This window comes from Lycium ferocissimum, chromosome 2 (genome assembly GCF_029784015.1).
Source record: "Lycium ferocissimum isolate CSIRO_LF1 chromosome 2, AGI_CSIRO_Lferr_CH_V1, whole genome shotgun sequence".
NCBI lineage: Eukaryota > Viridiplantae > Streptophyta > Magnoliopsida > Solanales > Solanaceae > Lycium > Lycium ferocissimum.
Genome location: NC_081343.1, coordinates 39,963,017 through 39,973,354, shown reverse-complemented (window position 1 = coordinate 39,973,354; position 10,338 = coordinate 39,963,017). Strand labels below are relative to the sequence as shown.

The 10,338-nt window shown below is 39.6% G+C and overlaps 1 non-coding gene across 1 annotated transcript; it reads right to left on the bottom strand.

Moving 5' to 3' along the window:
- Positions 1-9,723: 9,723 nt before the first annotated feature.
- TRNAH-GUG (transfer RNA histidin (anticodon GUG)) lies at positions 9,724-9,795 on the bottom strand. Its single transcript has one exon. It is a non-coding gene; the product is annotated as a tRNA-His (tRNA).
- Between the last annotated feature and the right edge of the window lie 543 nt (positions 9,796-10,338).

Genomic DNA, 10,338 nt, shown 5'->3' with positions numbered 1-10,338 from the left:
AAACTTAACTTGCGACTCCCTTTGTCGACTTTTGTATTACAACTCGTTTGACTTCCAAACTTAACAAACGACCATTATATGATTAAAACTTCATATTATTTTCTTAGCATGTGAAGAACTCCTAATCTCACCCAAAAGTACAAGTTATCATATTCCCAACTTGCCGACTTTTGACGAAACTCATGCTTCTTTGATTCATTCACCCTCCAAATCTTCCGCCACTTACTAATATTATTTATAGACTCTTGTAACCATTTATATTAATAAGCTCAATCCCTTTTAACTTTAAGATAATTTCTTTTTGAACTTGCGTCGACTAACTCATGATGCGACTTTAACGTGCGAAAATCTGAGTTGTAACAAACTGACTCCAAATCACGAGGTAGATCTAATTTGTAAGCCACTTTGCCTACCTTGCGTATAATCTCATAAGGCCCAATGTACAGCGGATTAAGCTTCCCTTTTTTGCCAAATCTCATAACACCCTTCATTGGCGACACCTTTAAGAATACCAGTCTTTCACTTGGAACTCTAAGTCCCTTTGACGATTATCTGCATAGGACTTTTGACGACTTTGAGCTGCTAATAACCGATCTTGTATGAGCTTAACTTTCTCTATGGCTTACTGGACTAAGTCTGGCCCTATCAATTTAGTCTCTCCTATTTTAAACCACCCAATTGGGGATCTACACTTTCGCCCATATGAAGCCTCATACGGTGCCATTTGGATGCTAGAATGATAACTATTGTTATAAGCAAATTCAATAAGTGGTAAATGGTCATCCCAATTACCTCCAAAATCTAACATACATGACCGTAGCATATCCTCGAGAGTCTGAATGGTACGTTCAGCTTGCCCATCTGTCTGTGGGTGAAATGCCGTGCTAAGGCTCACATGAGTTCCCAAACCTTCTTGGAAAGATTTCCAAAAATTGGCAATAAAATGAGTTCCTCTATCAGAGATAATTGATACTGGGACACCATGAAGTCGCACTATCTCTTTAACATAAAGCTTCACATAATCTTCTGCCACATATGTAGTTCTGACTGGTAAGAAATGAGCTGACTTCGTGAGTCTATCCACAATCACCCATATAGAATCGTACTTACGTCGAGAACGGGGTAAGCCTGTAATGAAGTCCATATTAATTACTTCCTATTTCCACGTTGAAATTTCTATGGCTTGCAACAATTCGCCCGGCTTTTGGTGCTCGATCTTTACCTGTTGACAGTTGGGACATTGAGCTACAAATTTTGCTACATCCTTCTTCATCCCATTCCACCAATATATAGATTTAAGATTATGATACATTTTCGTTGCTTCGGGGTAGACAGAATAACGCGAACAATGGGCTTCTTTCAATATTTGGTGGCGTAATCCTGCAACATCAGGAACACGTAATCTGCCTCGGCATCGGAGAACTCCATCTCCAGAGATCTCAAATGATGACTTCTCCTTTTGAGGGAGTGTATCTCTGTAATGAATTAGCATGGGATCGTTGTATTGTCGCTTCTTCACTTCTACTACTAGCGACGAGGATCGCTGGATGCCGCATGGTAGCTCCCGTGCTACACGAGTCCACTACTCGAACTCCTAGGCTAGCTAACTGCTGGAGCTCACAGGTCATTTCTCTTTTCTCTGGCCGAACATCACACAAACTTCCCATAGATCTACGGTTAAGAGCATCAGCCACAACATTTGCCTTTTTGGGATGATATAGGATATCAACATCATAGTCTTTTAGCAATTCCAACCACTGTCGTTGCCATAAATTCAACTCTTTACCTTAAAGATATACTGAAGGCTCTTATAATCGGTATAAATATCAACGTGGACACCATATAAATAGTGTCTTCACATCTTCAATGCATGAATTACTGCAGCCAATTCAAGGTCATGGGTTGGATAATTTTTCTCATGTTTCTGTAATTGCCTTGAAGCATACACAATCACCTTACCATGTTGCATCAACACACAGCCTAGCCCAACGCCCGAAGCGTCACAACAAACAACATAACCTTCCAATCCCTCTGGAAGTGTCAGGACTGGGGTAGAAGTTAATCTATTCTTTAGCTCTTGGAAACTACGTTCACAAGCATCCGTCCCGAAACTTAGGCGATTTCCGGTCGGCTTCGTGAGTGGTGGAGAAATAGAAGAAAAGCCTTCTACAAATCTCTGTAATAACTGCCTAAGCCCGAAAGCTACGAACTTCCGTAGAGGCCGTAGGCCTTGGCCAGAGTCTTCACGGCCTTCATCTTTTGGCTATCTACCCGAATACCATCGAAATTTTGAAATAATGTGCCCCAAAAAATGTCCCGAGTTCAACCAAAACTCACATTTAGAAAATTTGGCAAACGGCTCTCGGTTTGGAGAACTGCGAGAACGATGCGCAAATGATCGGCATGTTCGCCCCCTCGGACCTAGAATACACCAAGATATCGTCGATGAATACAATCACAAATAAATCTAGAAAGGTCCCGAACACATTGTTCATCAAATTCATAAAGGCTAGGTGCATTAGTTAGCCCGAATGACATCACCGGAACTCAAAATGGCCATATCTTGTTCTAAAAAATTTGTCTTAGGGATATCCTTCTCCCTAACTCTCTACTTGATGATACCGGATCTCAAATCTATCTTTGAAAACCATTTGGCGCCTTGTAATTGATCAAATAAGTCATTAATCCTGGGAAGAGGATATTTATCCTTAATCGTCACCTTATTCAATTGCCGATAGTCAATGCACATTCGCAAGGAGCCATCTTTCTTTCGGACAAACAACACGGGTGCTCCCCACGGGGATGAACTCGGCCTAATAAAGCCTTTCTCAAGCAAGTCCTTCAATTTCTCCTTCAACTCTGCGAGAGCCATTCTATAAGGTGGAATAGAGATAGGCTTGGTGTCTGGAAACACATTAATAGCAAATTCAATCTCTCTTTCCGGAGGAAGGCCGAAAATTCATCTGGAAATACATCCGAAAATTCATTCACCACAGGGATAGACTGAAGAGTTGACGGTTCAGCTTCCACATCTTGAACCCGAACTAGATGATAAATGCAACCCTTGTTGATCATTTTCCTTGCTTTTAGATAGGAAATAAACCTACCCATTGGTGACGCAGTATTTCCTTTCCATTCTAAAACTGGTTCTCCCAGAAACTGAAAACGAACCATTTTCATTCTACAATCAACATTGGCATAGCAAGAAGCCAACCAATCCATACCCATGATAACATCAAAGTCCACCATTTTTAACTCATGCAAGTCAACCATAGTATGATGGTCACAAATCACAACTATGCAATGTTTATATACTCGACTAGCTATTACCGATTCACCAACGGGTGTAGACACCTCAAAAAGTTTGATCGACTCCGATTTGACTCCAAACCGACCTGCAATATGTGGAGTAACATATGATAATGTGGAGCTCGGGTCTATCAAAGCATATACATCATGAGAAAATATCGATAATATACCTGTGACAACATCGGGGAGAAGACTCGAGATCTTGGCGTCCGGCCAAAGCATAAATACGGTGCGAGGACCGCTAGGGGCGGGACTCTCCTCTGCCTCTACCGTGGGCGGCCGGCGCGTGTGAACCGGCCCCGTAGGGCGTATAGATGATGAAGATCCGACTACCGACCACCGAAGGTGGGTCCCCACCTGCCGCCAACCGAGGGGCAATCACGCATAATATGGCTTGGCCGACCACATGCATAGCAAACCTCTGAGCCTAATCGGCACTAGCCCCAACGTAACTTCCCACACTGAGAACATCGTGGGATAGGTGGCCTCGCCTGACCCGAATCACCTCTGAACTGTGAACCGAAAAAACTCTGACTCGGCTCAGAATGAGTAGATCTATCAAATCTCTGGCCTGAAAATCGTGGAGGCACACTAGTCATATAATGGCCTGAATGCCTAGAAAACTGTTGTCTGTGCCTACCTCTAAACTCACTCATCGGACCCGAAAATCTAGCCCTCTTGTTATACCCTCTATCATGCTCACTTCTTTGTTGTTGTTGGCTTTCCTCTAAATTCTGGGCATGGGCTTGAATGTGTGAAATATCCATGTTGTCCTGAAGGGACGCAGTTAAGCACCTATCCATTAAATGTGGCCCTAGGCCTCTCACAAATCGGTGCACTCGATCACCCATATCCGCTATCATGGCCGAAGCATACCTAGCCAAAGAATTGAAGCGGATACTATACTCTAAAGCACTCATACTTCCTTGCCTTAAATTCAAGAACTTATCGGCTCTAGCTCACCGAACCTCTAAAGGCAGGTAATGTCGGAGGAAGGCATCTACAAATTCTTGCCATACCGGAGAAGGTGCATTAGCTCCCCGTGAAGCCATCTAAACTGTGTACCAATGAACCGCAACATCCCTCAATCTATAGGATGCTAACTCTACCGATTCGATGTCCGAAGCATGTATCAGCCGAAGTGTCCTCAACATCCTGTCAATAAAATTCTGAGGGTTCTCATCTGGCTTTGATATGAAGAATTTCGGAGGGTTCAAGCTAATAAAATCACGGGCCCTTGCACTAACAGCCCTATCACTTTTCCCTGTACCTTGCCGCGGGTACGGCGGCAACTAGCGAGTAAGTAAATGGTTGGCCTCTTTTACATCTTGGCACAGAAGCATCCCAATTGGAGGAGGTGGGGGTCTTTGAGGCAGGGCTAAGGCTCCACACGCTCCTCGAGAATAGGCAGCGAGTGGGAGGGCGAATTGAGCCGCGTTACGGGACTCACTTTCCTCTGGCAACCATTGGCGGTGCTCTTTCGGCTCGCTTTCACCTTGCTTGTCTTGCCCTTTTGGGCTGCTTGTAGCCTTTCTCTTTACAGGTATCTCTGAAATACATAACACACGGTTAAGGAAAAAGAAGTCCTTATATTATAGCTCTATCGCACGATCTTATGAAGAAAAAAGGTCATTCATTCCTAAAATGCCCGCAGCCTCCTATTTATAAGTGTGGCGCACAACACCCCCATAAACAAGACTCTACTGGACACAGCTCGTAGCCATACCCTAGGACAGAACTGCTCTGATACCACTTTTTTCACAACCCAACCGAAGGGCCATGACGGGTACCCGGTGCTAACCCACCCGGGCACCTCTTATCGTACGTTCACATTTATATCTAGGTGAGCCACATAGCTATATCGTACTTTCTATCCATCATTCATACTAATGTCATTGGGCAACAATACATTTATATCATCATCAACAACTATGCCCATATCAATGTACATAAGCCGACAAGGCTATCAAAATGATATACAAAATATAAGCCGACAAGGCTAAAGACATCTAACCATACACAACCGTCTACGAGCCTCTAAGAAGAATGGGTGACATCATATAGGCGGGACAGGACCCCGCCGTGCCCGTGTATGTACACAAAAGAATAATACCAAAAGGCGCGCAGCTCGAATGAAATGGAGCTCCTCCCGAAGTCCCCGAATAATAAAGCTATGGATTAAGCCTATCTCCCCGGCCACTGCGGCATGACGCGGCGTCCCCGCAAACAAAAGGACGTCGGTACAAAGAATGTGCGAGTATGTAAGCATAATCAACATCATTATAGAAACGTAAGAGACAACATAAGAAATAGCATAAGATGGGAAGTAGTAGAACCATCGTCATAAACACTTACTTGTCTTTCATAGGGACCTTCCATTTCTAATGCGTGTTTGTGTACATACACATGTACATATCTATACATCCATATCCGTATCCATATTCGTATCCGTATTTATATACATTTTCATATCCATATTCATATTCATAATCGTATTCATATTCGTATTCATAGCATACCCGACCATGAAGGATCGGTGTTTCACATACCGACCATGACAAGGCTCGGTGATTATACATACACAGCCCTACCAAGGCTCAGGGTCATCCGTACCCAACTGCAGTGGTGTGCGCGCAATACATGTCATACCCGGCCACATAAGCTCGGTGTTACATAATAGTCATACATAGACACATATACATAAGAGCTCATAAGCACCTTTGACATCATTACTATTATCGTTTCATAACATCTATCCTTAGAGGATCACCCATCATATAAGGAATTTAGTAGAATCATAAACATAACGAGAATCATGGGCTTTAGTATCTTTAAAGATAAAATCATTTTGGAGGTCAATATAGACTCATGAAAGGTAGCCAAGGAACCATGCCTTATTGAAAGAAAGGTTAGCCTTACATACCTTTTCGTTTAGCTATTCTATCGCTTAAACGTTCTCCTTCAATGCTTACGTTTCTACCTTCATTAGAGTTTATACTAACATTAGATAATCGATAGCTTAGCATACTTGACTAAATCTAGAGAAAATTGGGCAGCATCTCCTTTGTTTATACAACTTTCTCCATATCATATATCAACTCCCAAACATCTATAATAACATTCACAACATCATAATCAATAGTCTTTATTCACCTACATTATCCATACTTCCCAATTCACTTCAAATCATCCATATCCATGGTCATAGCACACTATTACATTTACTTATATACAATGTCTATCCCATGTTCTTAATGTCATTTATAACATAATTATAATCACAACATATCAAGAATCATGACTCATTCCAAGCTACTACTCAAAAATGATACTATTATCACATTCATGACCCATTTTCTATCTCCTTCTACCATCCGAGTCTTTCGACCTCTCAATACTTTAAACAACATGGAAAGACCATAAAACTTACCTTAGATGGTGTAGGAATGGACTTTGGGTGGAAACACTTCACTTGAGCCAAAACCCTAGTTCACCTCTAATGGGGTGTCTTGCCTTGGATGAACCCCAATGAGTTTCTTGCACTCGATTCTCTTGGTTTGATGAAGTTGATCATTAATTTCCTTTGAATTCTTGTGGAAGAGGTGTGGAGAAATATTCTAGAGAGTTCTTAAGAGAAGGGGAGTGAAGATGAAATGAAATGAATGAACTTGGGTTCCCATTTTAATAATTCACAATCTGTCGCGACCCAGTTATACGGACAAACATACGGTCCGTATAATTTATATGGACCGTATGTCTGGCCGTAGATTTGGTCCAGAGAGGGCTACCATTCTGGGCAGAATATACGGCCTAGCATACGGCCAGCATATTTTAAACGGCCAGTATGTTGGACCATATAATGCCCAGCTTTTCCGAACTCATTCTCGACGACTCGTTTGATCTCCAATCCGTATGAAACCTTCTTAACACTTGTTTAGCACCTCATTGACAATCTAAGGGACGTTATAACTCTTCTCCAAAACATCATTAAGTCATCATTACTTCGGTACTCGTAAATATCTTCCGATACATAACGTATACCTTGCCTTTCTTGGCAAACTTTCTTCTCTTACCTCGAATGTCTTTGAAATCTCATTTAGGGTCATCAAATGCTATTTCTTACTTATCGAAACATCATATACTTCATGCCCTTCGTTAGTCTATTCACTGTGCATCAACGGAAAATTTTCCGAGGTGTAACTTGATTGTACCCCTTCAAATCCCATAATTAATTGATTTCAGTTTTCATGTACCCCTTTAAATTTATAATTAAGTGACAACTTCATTTTTGTTTTCAAATTAATTGAAATAATATGTGCAGCCATTACTTCCAAAAGAATCAAGATAATTAGAGATTTTTGAGCAAAATCTTAATAATTTTGAGGACTTTTATCAACAACATAAAATAAAAAACTTTAGGATTGCAATTTAATTATATATTAATAAATGACTTTTCCTTGAGTTAAACTATATTCTAAAAATTACAAATTAATTTTATTTATGTTTTATCAATAGGCTTATTAAAAATTAATCAACATAACTGCGGAGATATACATACATACTTCCTTAAACAACATGCACATATATATTCCTTCCCTTGCTTCCGCTCTCAAAAAAATTTATAGCCCGGAGACAACATCATAAGAAAAACAGGAAAAAAAAAAGTTAGATAATCAAATGAAAATTTTAGAAAAATGCTTATATTTTTTTAAAGAAGAAAGAAGAACTATATTGTCACCATGAAGTTTCTTTAAAAAATTAAAAGAGAAAGAAAGAGAAAAATTGAAATTTTTTGAAAGAATTATTCATGCAATGAAGAAGACAACCCCTTTCTCGGATGGTTAACGCACAGCAAAAGTATAAGATAACAAAACTCAAACAAAATTTATTTGGATAGGAATATCATTTTGGTGTAATTTTAAGGTGTTATAAACTTACATATAAATAATTGGGTGCTTATAAACATAGAGAGCCTGGGAGTTATGAATTTTACTATTACTAATACTAATTAAGTGTAGAAGTTATGAATATGAATATGAAGAAGCCTGAGTTATGAAAATGTCTTTTTACAATAAAATAAACGAAAAAATAAGAGAAAATTTTAAAAAAAGGAGAAAAAAGATAAATAGAATCTTTGGCCAAAGAGAGGTGTCACATCACTCTCTTGTTGCCTAGCTTTATATTATATATAGATTTACAAAATTTCACTGGTACAACTTTTTATCTATGCTCTTTGCCCTTAAATTGTGAGAAAAGATAATTTTCTTAAAAAAAAAAAAATATGCGAAAAGGTCAAATTGTCCTGTAAAAAGATCAAATTTATGCCAAAGGTTCAGATATAGGGCCCGTTTGGGCATTTAAAAAAACGAACATATAAGTTAGGAGCCTAGAAACATTTTTTGATTTTTATTATTTTAAGCGCGAAAATGAGCTTATAAGTTAGTAAACACTTAAAAAAAGCCGAAAACAACAACTTATAAACCAATCCAAACGAGCTAATACCTCTCAAAAAAGTTTTAATTGCTTTGACAGGTGACATCACCCATTATTAATCTTTCATGGTTTAAAAATAAGGACAATGACCCAACTAGTAATCTGAGTACCAATGTGTTGCAATCTGTTTACGTGGATACCCTTGTCCACTTCACAACCAGTCCACTTCATCAAGTTAGGGTTTTCTTTCCCCTCATCTCCGTTACTATACTCCCTCCTTCACTTTCCCGGAGAGTTTAATCGACCAAAAAACATAGTAAAAATGACGACGGTTGTTCCAACTTCAGAGGAAGATCCAGCGCTCACCGTGGTTCGTTTCACCACTGAGATGTCATGGGCTGATGCTGGCCCTGAGGTAATCTTGTGTGTCTGCTTCTATTTTTATTTATTTACTTGTTTATTGCCTGTTTACAAATTATTTAGCTTTGACAGCATTCTCTCAATTGATAATGTGGTTTCATTATCTTCATTACTCATTGGACCAAGACAATACTGAGAGATTTCTAACATGAGGATGAGGAGCCACACTTTCTTCCTATCCATGGTGATGATAATGGAGCTTTTGCTCTCTACTTCTTCAGTTACCGCCACGATGAATATGACAGAATTGGATGGTATAAATTGGGAGGTTAGTCTTGCAGCTGCTGGAAAAGTCTGTCTTACTCTGCTCTTAATTATAAGGCACCTATCTGCAATAAAAAAGTGTCTGGCAGTTGCATAGGGGAAAAGAAGCGTGGGCTACGGAGATGTAACTACTACGATCCCTGCAAGCGCTCTCCAGGTTGATTCATTGGTATATCATGTATGTATGCCCAAAAGTAAAGTTAAGTGAGGATATTGTTAGTTGTCTTCTTCTTCTTCTTCTTCTTGTAGTGGCCAAAAAACTATAGTAAGTTTAGCTAGGGTAGGAAAAAAAGTTAGTGTGGCTGCTGGGATTCGAGCCCAGGTCTCCACGGCCACAACGTGGAATTCTCACCTCTAAACTACAGCCACGTTGTTGTTGTTCATCTCTGTTGAAGACGTGATATAATATTGTAAAGAATTAAGCTATGTCAATGTATGCTCGCCTATTCTTATAGTCAAGCATGAATGTAATCGGTGTGTATGTACTCCCAAAATGGTAAGATTTTGATATGGTTATATTTCTCATCTTTACTCTCCTGTAGTTGTCTAGGTGCTTTCAAAGAGTTTACTTATAAACATCTTGGAATACTCTATTTTTAAGGTTTTAGGTTAGATACTAAAATTATTTTTGATACTTTGGACCCGTGAAAGTGAGGCCAAGTGATTGAAGATTGAGCATTTCCAAATTCTAAGCAGCTAATTCAGTAATTTGTGCAGGGACGTTTTTGATATTTGAACCCCTAGTTTGATTGTATACAACTTGCAACCAAAATGGGTTCCAAGTGGATCCCATGATTTAGTGACTTTTAATAGCTCCTTTTTCTTCTCAACCAACCAAGGGAAAATGCCTAATTTCTATTAGTTTCTCCTTCAATATTTCCCCTTCGCTAATTTAATCCTTGGTCTGAGTAC